The sequence below is a fragment of the Triturus cristatus genome, chromosome 8, assembly GCF_964204655.1.
Source record: "Triturus cristatus chromosome 8, aTriCri1.1, whole genome shotgun sequence".
Classification (NCBI taxonomy): Eukaryota; Metazoa; Chordata; class Amphibia; order Caudata; family Salamandridae; genus Triturus; species Triturus cristatus.
This window is the reverse complement of record NC_140591.1, coordinates 1585480493-1585491186: the sequence shown is the minus strand read 5'-3', so window position 1 is coordinate 1585491186 and position 10694 is coordinate 1585480493. Positions and strand designations below refer to the sequence as shown.

Below are 10694 nucleotides of genomic sequence, written 5' to 3'. Positions count from 1 at the left end.
CTCTGGTCCTGCTTTAGCGGACTTTCAGTGGCGTTCGTTTTGTTTTTAACATGTGTCGTTGATTGTAATGCTACACATGCTTGGTTGCCTAGCGAGGTACTATAACGCTCTAACGGGGACTAACTCGTGGTTTGTTTGGTTTCCCGGCCGCGCGTCCTGCTAAGCGGGCATAGCGCGGCCGGATGCGTTTGATATGGGGGCCCGAGGCTCCCGCTCTCATTCTTACCTCCTGATGATGCCGCGTGTGCGTGCTGTGGGGGCGGGTGTATCCCGTCCGCGTTTCTTTAGTTGCTGGGTCATTGAGCGTTCCTTGAGGTTCCACTCTGTATCGGTCCTCACTTGAATGTCTTTGAGCATGCGCGCGACTGTTTTTCTTCCGGCATTTATGCTGGATTGTCTGAATTGCAGGTTCTGGCTTGTTTGGTTGCCTAGCAACCCCGGGGCCTTTTATGCCAGGCGTGTTGTCTTCTCCTATGCCTGTGTTTCTCTTCATGCGTTCACTGGTGTATTGATATTATGGAGAGTGGTTCTGTTCCTGATTCTGCTCCTGGGGCTTCTGGTTCTGGTATCCAGATCCCATCTATGGAAGTGTTACAGCAGATGATCAATTCTGCTGTAGCTGCTGCTATGCAATGTCAGACGCCTGTTCCTCCTGCGAAGCGGGCTAAGGTGGATGAAGCTGCGGCTGCTGATTCTGACATTGAAGAGGATGTTGATGTCAGAGGTCGTTTTGTGCAGGGTGCCGACCTGAAGGAGGTGCTGGGTCACATTAGGGAGAACTTGGTGTTTCCTGCTTCTGTTGTTCCTCTGGAAGACGATCTCTTTGCACAATACCAGCGTCCTGAGCCTGATTCTTTGCCTTTACACTCTTCGGTCTTGAAGGTCCTGGAGAATGAATGGAAAGATGTGGACAAAGGTTCCTTTCCACGCTTTTTGAGTAAAAGGTACCCGCTACAGGACTTTGATGTGAAATTCCCTTCTTCGGTGAAGGTTGATTCGTTGTTGGCCAGCATGGTGTCTCATGGAACTGTAGTGTCTGAGGATTCTTCTCCTGCTGACCCGGTTGACCGTTAAGTGGATGGTGCGGTGAAACGCACTTTTGCGGCTGCAAATTTCTCTATCAGGGCGGCTGCCTATGCGTCTTACACTATACAATCCTTGCTTAAGGATTTTCAGTCTCTGTCTGAATTGATGGACCAGGGGGAGGATGTTTCTTCTACCCTGGCGATGATGGAGCAACAAGTTCGGTTGCTTTCGGATGTCTCCTTTGACTCTTTAGGTGCTGCGGCTTCCGCAGCTGGGTCTTCAGTGGCTGCGAGGCGACAGTTGTGGCTTCGTTCGTGGAAGGCTGATGCTGCGCAGAAAAATCTCCTGATGAAGATTCCTTTTTCTGGGGTTAAACTTTTTGGGTCACTGATGGATGACATGGTTAAGAAGACGGCGGAGGACTGTAAGCTCCTGGCTCCTGAGAGGGCGGGTCACTTCCGGTTCTTTGGTTCTCAGAGGGCTTTTGGCCCTTCTCGGAGGGGTCGAGCTGGTCAGCCCTTTCGTGGGAGGGGGCGTGGCCGGGGTGCTCCTTCCTTTGGAAAAACACGGTTCTCCGGTTCCTCTTCCTCCTCCACTCCTGCACCGAAGTCGTGACTGGATCGCTCCTGGTATGGGTCCGGTTGGGGGTCGCCTCAGTTTCTTCCTGGAGTCTTGGAGACTGTCTGTGTTGGACAAATGGGTGCTGCAGGTGGTTTCAGTAGGTTTGCGTATTGGATTTATCCTAACTCCCCCAGACTATTTCAGGGCTACTCCTTGTCCCAGAGATCCTGTAAGGAGATTGGCGCTTTTGGAAGGCATCGACTCCCTGGTGGTAAAGGGTGCGGTGATTCCTGTTCCCATCGATCAGTTGGGGTTGGGTGTGTATTCCATCCTATTCCTGGTGTCGAAGCGCACTGGGGATCTTCGCCCTGTGAGGGACCTGAAGTGGGTGAATACTTACATCCCTCACAAAAAGTTCAAGATGGTTTCCCTTCAGTTGATCCTTCCTCTGATATCTCGAGGCGACTTCCTTGCATCGATAGACTTGAGGGATGCTTATCTACATGTCCCTGTTCGTCCGGATTCTCAGAAGTTTCTCCGGTTTTGCGTGATGGGTCAGCATTACCAATTCCAGGTAATGCCATTTGGACTCTGCTCTGATCCCAGGGTCTTTACTAAGGTTCTGGCTCCTCTTATTGGCCTTTTGCATGGGGAGGGCATTAGTGTGTTTCCTTATCTGGACGACATTTTAATTTCTGCTTCTTCTCTTCCAAAGGCGGAGTTGCATGTCAAGAGGGTGTGCCATATCCTGGAACGTCATGGATTCCTAGTGAATGTACCGAAGTCCTCCCTGGTTCCTGCACAGGAATTGACTTTCATTGGGGCTCTGTTCAGGACTCAGTTGGGTATGGTGTTCCTTCCTCCTCCCAGGATTCTGTCCCTGATGTCTGCTGTTCGTGCCCTGTTGGTGGGACATTCTCATCCTGTGAGCCTATGGCTGAGGGTTCAGGGTCTGATGTCGGCGTCATTGTTGACGGTGCCATGGGCTCGTCTACACATGTACCCGGTGGTATCGCACGTTTTGTCGCATTGGGACCCCTGTTCCCTAGATATGACTGTTTTGATTCCTATGTCGGAAGATGTTCGGGTGGTCCTGAGTTGGTGGTTGGACGAAGATCATCTGTCCAGGGGCCGCCCATTTCTGCTTGTTCCCACCCGCGTGGTCACTACCGATGCCAGCCTGCTGGGGTGGGGTGCTACTCTGGGGGAGTCAACGACTCAGGGGGTTTGGCCTCAGTCGGTGTTGTCATGTTCCTCCAACTACAAGGAGCTGAAAGCCGTCCTTCTGGGTTTGTTGGATTTCTCGAATCTGGTTCAGGGTCACCATGTGCAAGTTCGAACGGACAATCAGGTTGTGATGTCATATATAAACCATCAGGGAGGGTGCAGAGTTCAATCCCTCAGTTGCCTCAGCCGTCGGATTTGTTGTTGGGCGGAGTTGAATCTGGAGTCCCTATCTGCCATTTATCTTCCTGGCGCAGAGAACACTGTGGCGGATTGTCTGAGCCGGGTGTTTCCCTCCATGGGCTCTTTGTCCCTGACACATGTGATTTTCAGGAGGTTGCGGCGGATGTTTGGTTGTCCGATTGTCGACCTCTTTGCTTCCCAGGACAATTTCAAGATCCGTTGCTATTGCACAATTATGCCTTGCCGGGATGCTTGGAGGGTGGATGCCCTGTCGTTCCCTTGGCCGAAGGGTCTGTTGTATGCCTTTCCTCCTGTTCCCCTGATTCCGGCGGTCTTGCAGAAGATCAAGAGGGAGGGATCCTTTGTGCTTCTCATTGCTCCGGGTTGGATGCGTCGCCCTTGGTATCCCCTGATGTTGGAATTAGCTGTGTCTCCGGGGTGGGCCTTGCCATTCAGTCCTTATCCTCTGTTGGGTCCTCCTCTTCCTCTGCCTGTGTTCCGTTCATTGGGTCTGCGGGCCTGGCTCTTGAGAGGGATTCGTTGATGCGAACTGGCTGTTCATTGGCTGTGGCTGGGGTCATTCAGCAATCCAGGAGACCTTCTACTCTTAAATCCTATGCTAAACACTGGGATAATTTTGTTTCTTGGTGTCTGTGTCGCGATCTGTCGGTGGATTCTTTGGATCCGGCTCGCGTTTTGGATTTTTTGAATGATGGTTTTGTGCTGGGCTTGGCCATTTCGACTCTTCGGGCTCAGTGGGCTGCGATTCAGGCATTCCATGTCCTCCCTTTGATTTCTGTTTCACCATTGGTTGCTAGACTTTTTAAGTCTCTCTCTTTCCAACGCCCCCGTCCTATTATGTGTCCTCCACCTTGGGACCTGCCTTTGGTTTTGCGCTCCTTGCAGTTGGCTCCATTCGAGCCTTTGGAGTCGGTGGAGTTGAAGTTTTTAACACTCAAGGTGGTGTTTCTTGTGGCGATTGCTTCTGCCAGACGTATGGGTGAGTTGGGTGCATTCCTTCGTTCTGCTCCCTTTTTGTTGGTTTTGTCGGACAGGGTGGTGTTGCGCCCTCATCCTACGTTCATTCCGAAAGTGGATTCTTATTTTCACAGGTCTTCTGAGGTGGTGCTTCCATGTCTTTGTCCTGATCCTTCCTCGGATGAGGAATCCCTGTTGCACCTCTTGGATGTTCGGCGTGCTTTATTGATATATTTGTCGCGCACGTCTTCATTTTGCAAAGTGGACAACTTGTTTGTCAATTATGGTTTGTCACGTCAGGGACTGAAACCCTCCCTCTCGACGATCAGTCGCTGGATTAAGGAGGCCATTTTGTTGGCGTATGCTTCGGTTTCTGAAGTTCCCTCCCTTCCTGTTCAGGGGCGTTCCACCCGCTCTGTTGCTGTGTCTTGGGCCTCCTTCAAAGGGGTGTCCATGGAGGATGTTTGCCGGGCTGCTACTTGGTCTTCACCACATACATTCATGTCCCATTACCGCCTCCAGGTTGGGGGTGGGGGTTCTGTTTCGTTTGCATCTTCTGTGTTGACTGCGGGGATGCCTTGAGAGGTTGTCTTTACTTGCTGTACCTCTGTATATTAAATATAGTTTTTCACTGCACTTTGATGTGGTCTTTTCCTTACATGAAGCTGATTGCTTTGGTATCGGCTCATTTGTGAATACTGTGGCGAGGAAGACTGGACGAGGAGGTAATGCCCCGATTACTTACCGGTAATCTTCATTACTCCGAGTCCTAGTCTTCCTCGCCACAGTATAGTTTCCCTTCCCTCCCGGCCCTGGTGGTGCTTCATGTCTGCGGCTTTGTGTATCAGGTCGTGATGTTGGTTCTGTATCCCTTTATGGGATTGGCTGAAGACACTGGGGGCCATATTGGAGGAGGGAGGGGAGACTAGAGCGCTGCTCTTTTAATTTTACTTGGAGTTCTGTGTGGAGCCTGAGGCTCATTTGTGAATACTGTGGCGAGGAAGACTAGGACTCGGAGTAATGAAGATTACCGGTAAGTAATCGGGGCATTAACCCTCATCTTCCTCATAGCGCCTAGTGAGAGAGCCCGCGAGAGCGGTGAAAGACTGCGTAAACAGGCGCGCTCCATAAGAATGGCAGGTGCTTGCATCTGTGAGTGACCCTTGAAGGACACACAGCAGCACCCCTGAGCCCACCCGCTCTCTAAATTACGACCTGGTGACCTTAATGTTCTAATCTTACTTGTATCATTCATTGCCCTTAAACTCTGTGACTCGATGGAGATGGCGAGTCCGGAAGTGAAGGTTTCCTCGGGTCCACTGAGCCATGTCCGTGCAAAAGCTGGAGCCGCTGCGAGCAGAATTCGAACCTGCGCGGGGAAACCCCATAGGATTTCGAGTCCAACGCCTTAACCACTCGGCCATCGCAGCACCTTGAAGTAGTTGTCACTGTTGTTGTATACGAGTGCAGTGTAACCAGCTGCCCTCTGGACCCGTAACTCTGCCACCTGACCTGCACACATACTGCACAGCACACATAACACTGTGAATGCAACACCCCAAGGTATGCATTTAACTCTGACTGTATCCCTCTCAGTCACACTACTTATGCACTAAACTCCGTAACTCTGCCGCTGACCGCGGCCCCCGCAGGGGGCCACTCGGCGGTCGGCGCCTTAGTGGCCCCGGGGCCCCGGTCACCCCTCCCCACTCCCTCCTTCGGGGGGGGCGGGGGCAGGGATCCTGACTGTTGCCCCCCTCCGTGTCAGGGGCCGGAGGTGACGCGCAATGCGCGTCACTTCCGGGCCCAGGTGTGAGGGGGAGGCTATTTAGCCTTCCCCCACCCTCACTGGCAACCTCTTTGTCGCCCACCTCGCCTTTTTCCCACCTCGCCACATGCAGCATCGGTCGTGTCTCGTCGCTTGGATCCACGCTGCATCGCTCGCCGTCTTGTATCTCACGGTGAGTCTTGCTGCACCCACTCCGCCCTGGCCCTGTCCCTGGGCATGACCAGGTTGACGGGGCCCTGTGGCTCGGCTGGCCACGGGCGGAGGGGGCGCAAGATTAAGCATGGGTGGCGAGTTTAATGGGCGGTTGCCGCGGTCGTCGGCAGCGATGCCGAAGGGCGGCTAGGAGCAGTACAGCTGGGAACGTAGCCTTATTTGTAGAGATCGCGAAAGTGTAGCTGGATCAATGCCCGCACCCCCCACTTTATTGTAATCTCCGTAGGGGGGCCGGCCTTAAAGCTGTTCGATCCCGGGTTAATGGTTCACTCCCCCCCACGCCTCGAGCTAGGGTTGGGGGGGGGGTCGAGGCAGCGGTGCCTGCACTCTTGGGCAAAATGGTCCTACTGTCCTCGCTGCCGCTACGGTGCGGGGAAGTAGCCTCGAGCCGTGAGGCAGTGTCCTCGGATCCTGGCCGATTGCATTTAACCCCCCCCATGCCTCAGTTGGTCCGTTGTGGGGTTGGGGTAGTGGGCGATATCGGGCCTCTGTGCGTGTGTGGGCTGGCTGCTGCGCGGCCGTCTTTGGGGTGGCAAGTCGATTTCCGGGCCTCGTGGTGTGGTAAATAATTTAATTACCGGGACTTAATTTGATACAGAAACATAATAAAATAGCTCAGTAAATAAGAGGCAGAATCCGTGGTATTAGAGGTTCTGAATGGGCTTTATTCCAATGGTCGATTATAATCGGTTGCTCCAGGTTCCATCACCACGAAGGTTCAGGAAGTGAAGTACATACGTTATTGACAATCAATTACTTTTATACAATAGGCATTACAGTGAGGCCAATACAAGAGGCGTAACAATTGATAGTGGTGATAATATATTCATACGTAGCAAAAATAGGCGTAACTGGGAGTGATGAAAGAACGTCATCAGATGTGATGTCATAAGAGGGTGGTTACATGAAAGAATTTCGCAATGTCAGCAGAAATACTTGGCAGATATGCGCGCGCAGCAGTATGACGTGTGATTGACGTGCAACTAGGGGGTGAAGGAGACTTGACATTTAGCTCTACATGTGGCGACAGAAGTCTGGAGGGTCAAGTCAACCTAATCCCAAATCATATCTAACATCCTATGTTTAAAGAACTATGTTATCCAAAAGAGAGGTCTCTTAGAGTAGAATCTTATTCTATACTGACTATACTGACGGTTAGTGCGTGTACAAGCGTCTAAGTGTCTACACTAGATGCGAGGGCGGAATCTTCCATAGTAACAGGGCTATGAATTACTTGCATGAAGACAGAGAAACCGGGCCTTTGCTCGGTAGCTGGCAGAATGTTTACTTAAACTACTAGACAGGAATGCATTGGGCAGGGATCGGAGCAGATAACTTCGAAGGTGAAATACAGTTTTTGGCAGGCAGCAGGCTGATGTCAGGCTTCGTGAGCCGCGCAGAGAATGAGACAAAGTTCATGGTCACAGATGCAGGCTCAGACTGGAGTTTTCAGAGGCAGAAGGCAAGAAGAGTTTGATGACAGAATCAGGGCCTACTTGCCTGGACTGTAAAATGGCATAAGTGAACCATATAAAGGCGGTGGCCTTTCATACTTAGGAATGGAATATCCGGCCTATTCATGGCGGATCTGACAGAGGACATGTTAACGGTGGACGCACATGTATTTGCGTCTTCATAACTGGAACTGGAGGGAACATACATGTACTTGTAACATGCACATAGAACCGTTGGGGTCCAAGATAGGGGACATAACTGACCAGAAAAATCCATATTTCCACATTCCCTCCTTGTCCCCTACTTGCCCGTCAAGAGATATCAATCTTCATTAATCCATTGATCTGTTCATATAGCATCATTTGTTCTTCTTTCTTCTTCCGGGATCTTGAATGAAAATCTTGATGTGGAATGCACGATGTGGCGCACAGACCACAAATCGCTGGTCCACATTGCAGGCATAGACAGCAACTGAATAGTATGAGAAGGCCAATACCTAGGAAAGATAGGACCTTCCATCCAAAGGTAGATAATACACTCCAAAACCAACCGGACCAAGTCCAGGTGCCTGGATTCTGGTGTATCTGGCTTACAATCTTATGAAGGCGGGTTATAGCTTTATATACAGATGGCGAATTTTCTGGTATGAATATGCAACAGCTTGATCCGATGACCCTACAAGCTCCGCCCCTATCGGCCAGGATGACGTCAAGGACAAGACGATTTTGAAGCACAACAATCCGCATAGCAGACTGCTCTTCTGTTAAATTGCCTAAGGCGGAAATAGTTTCGTTCACTACTGCTTCAAGGGTTCTAGTCAATCTACGTATCAGCTTACTATTAGTAACGGTACCTATATAGGGAAAGAGACCTTTATTGAAATCTGTGTATTTTTCCCATGCCGTTTCAGTGTAATCGACTATTGGGAGATCTCTCCTTTCTCTATTGTGTACTAAATGAGTATTTCTGTGATAATCAGGAGGAGCTAGGAAAACAGGTGGCAAAAGGAATCCAATGTAGCAGGTACCATCCCAATCTAGAGGCAAACGTACATATGCCGTCTGACCACATATAAAATAGGAATGGCGGGAAGCTCTAAATGTAGACTTGCCTTGATCACTAAATTCCACTACAGTGGTGCATCTACTATGGCCCATATGTATGGAACCATTCTTTCTTACACATAATTCACCTTTTACTGGAAATATTGACATAGCGGGCAAAATTGAAGTAGCTTCTGATTCGATATTTAGGATCATAAGATTGAGCGTAAAATTACCTAATCCATACACTTCATTTTCTAGATCAGTTCCTGTTCTCTGGGGAAGTCCCTCCTTGTTAGGGTGGCAGACTTTAAGCAAAACTAAGTTCAAATTTCCCCATACCCAGTTATCTTGATAAACTGCAGAATTCGAATCTAGAGAATTAATTAAACTAAACCATGCTCCACAGGAGCCGTTGTGTGTGAACGGGTATGGAAAGAGAGGTAGAATTCCTTTATAGTTCTGATGGGGAGGGAGTCGGCCACATATCCAACAATTTGTAGCATTGCTAACCTGATGGGAATGATGCAACATACTAATAAACGTGTTATTGCGCAGTGCAAATCTATAAGACAACTCAAGCGGAGGTAATTCACTAAAAGAATGTTCAGCAGTAACATTGTAAACATGTCTAGAAATAGGATAATATATGTGCAACAATATACTTGCAGTAATTATTAAAAGACTTGAGAAAAACAAAATTAATAACGTCACTATGCAATGACTACGCAGTGATTTACAGTACGCCTGTCGTTTCAACATTTTTCGGGTGCTTTCTCTATTCAGGTCCAAGGGATACATGTCAGAGACAATTCAACCGCTTCACCTTGGAGAGGACTTAAACAATCAAATTGCTCGACTGATTGGGCCTGAGCTTTAATTTATAAAGTTCGGAGTCACTTTTTTCCACAAAAGGAAGTTTTGAGTCAATGGGTGAAGACACACAAGGTGTGCTATTCACATCTGATTTCAGTCCATGAAATTTCTTGATATGACTTGAATGAATCCATCCTTTTCTGCCTTCGATCTTCACGGCTGTTCTTGTTGTGAGCAACACCAGCTGAGGTGACCTCCACCTAGGTTCCAGCTGCGTCTTTCGATCAAAGTTCCTCACGAGAACTAAGTCTCCCGGAACCACGTCATGGGGTTTCACCTCAGTGTTGTCAGGAAAAGCTGCAGCTACCTGTGAACGACAAGATTGTAGTGCAGACATCAAGGAAGCCAAGTCATCTGTCAGCATGTTACAGTCAATATCAGTTATTTTGCGTGGTATAGGCGTCCCCCACATATTTGGTGGTCTGCCGAAGATCACTTCATACGGGGATAGCCCTGTTCGAGAGTGTGCTACCATTCTTGTGTAAAAGAGTGCAACTGGTAATGCTATTACCCAGTCGACACCTTTCTCTCTGCATATTTTGGATAATCTTATTTTCAGAGTCTGATTATGTCTTTCTACGAGACCTGCTGCTTCGGGGTGTCGGACACAGTGGAATTTCCACTGATAGCCTAACAAAAGTGAAACGTGTTTCATTAATTCGGATGAGAACGGCTGGCCGTTATCTGAGTGAACAACACGTGGCAAACCGTATCGTGGGAAGAATTCTCGAACCAACTGTTTGGCAGTAGTCGGGGCAGTGTAATCTGAAACCGGGTATGCCTCCGTCCAACGGGAAAGAGCACACACAACTACGAGAACATATTTGAATCCTCTACATCGTTCCATCTGGATATAATCCATCTGGAGGACTTCAAAAGGATGATCAGGAGGATGAAATCCACCCTGTTCTACGGGAACGCTTTTTCCTGGGTTGAACTGGCAACAGATCAGACAGGTACGAACTTTTTGTTTGGCTGCAGCTCGTAAATGTTTATTAAACCAAATGTGTTGAATGCTATCTAGCATAGCTTTTTCTCCTAGATGTGCTGGACTATGTACAGTGTTAATTATAACTTGGACCATTGAATCAGGAAGGAACCACACAGACTTTTCCTTCATCATCCATCCTTGATCGGTTTGGATCCCTCCTAATTCAGTCCATTTCTTTATTTCGTCTGGTGTAGCATGTGTCTGTATGTCAATTACGTCAAGAGTAGGATCTTTAACCGTCATACAATGTGTTGGCGTCGGGACTATTGTCTTTGTCATGTCGGATGTTTGAGTTTGAGCAGTCTGTTTAGCTGTTCTATCAGCTAAATCATTGCCTTGAGAAATGATATCAGTA

The 10694-nt window shown here is 49.1% G+C and overlaps 1 non-coding gene across 1 annotated transcript; it reads right to left on the bottom strand.

Moving 5' to 3' along the window:
• Nucleotides 1-5320: 5320 nt before the first annotated feature.
• TRNAS-CGA (transfer RNA serine (anticodon CGA)) lies at nucleotides 5321-5402 on the bottom strand. The gene has a single exon. It is a non-coding gene; the product is annotated as a tRNA-Ser (tRNA).
• Between the last annotated feature and the right edge of the window lie 5292 nt (nucleotides 5403-10694).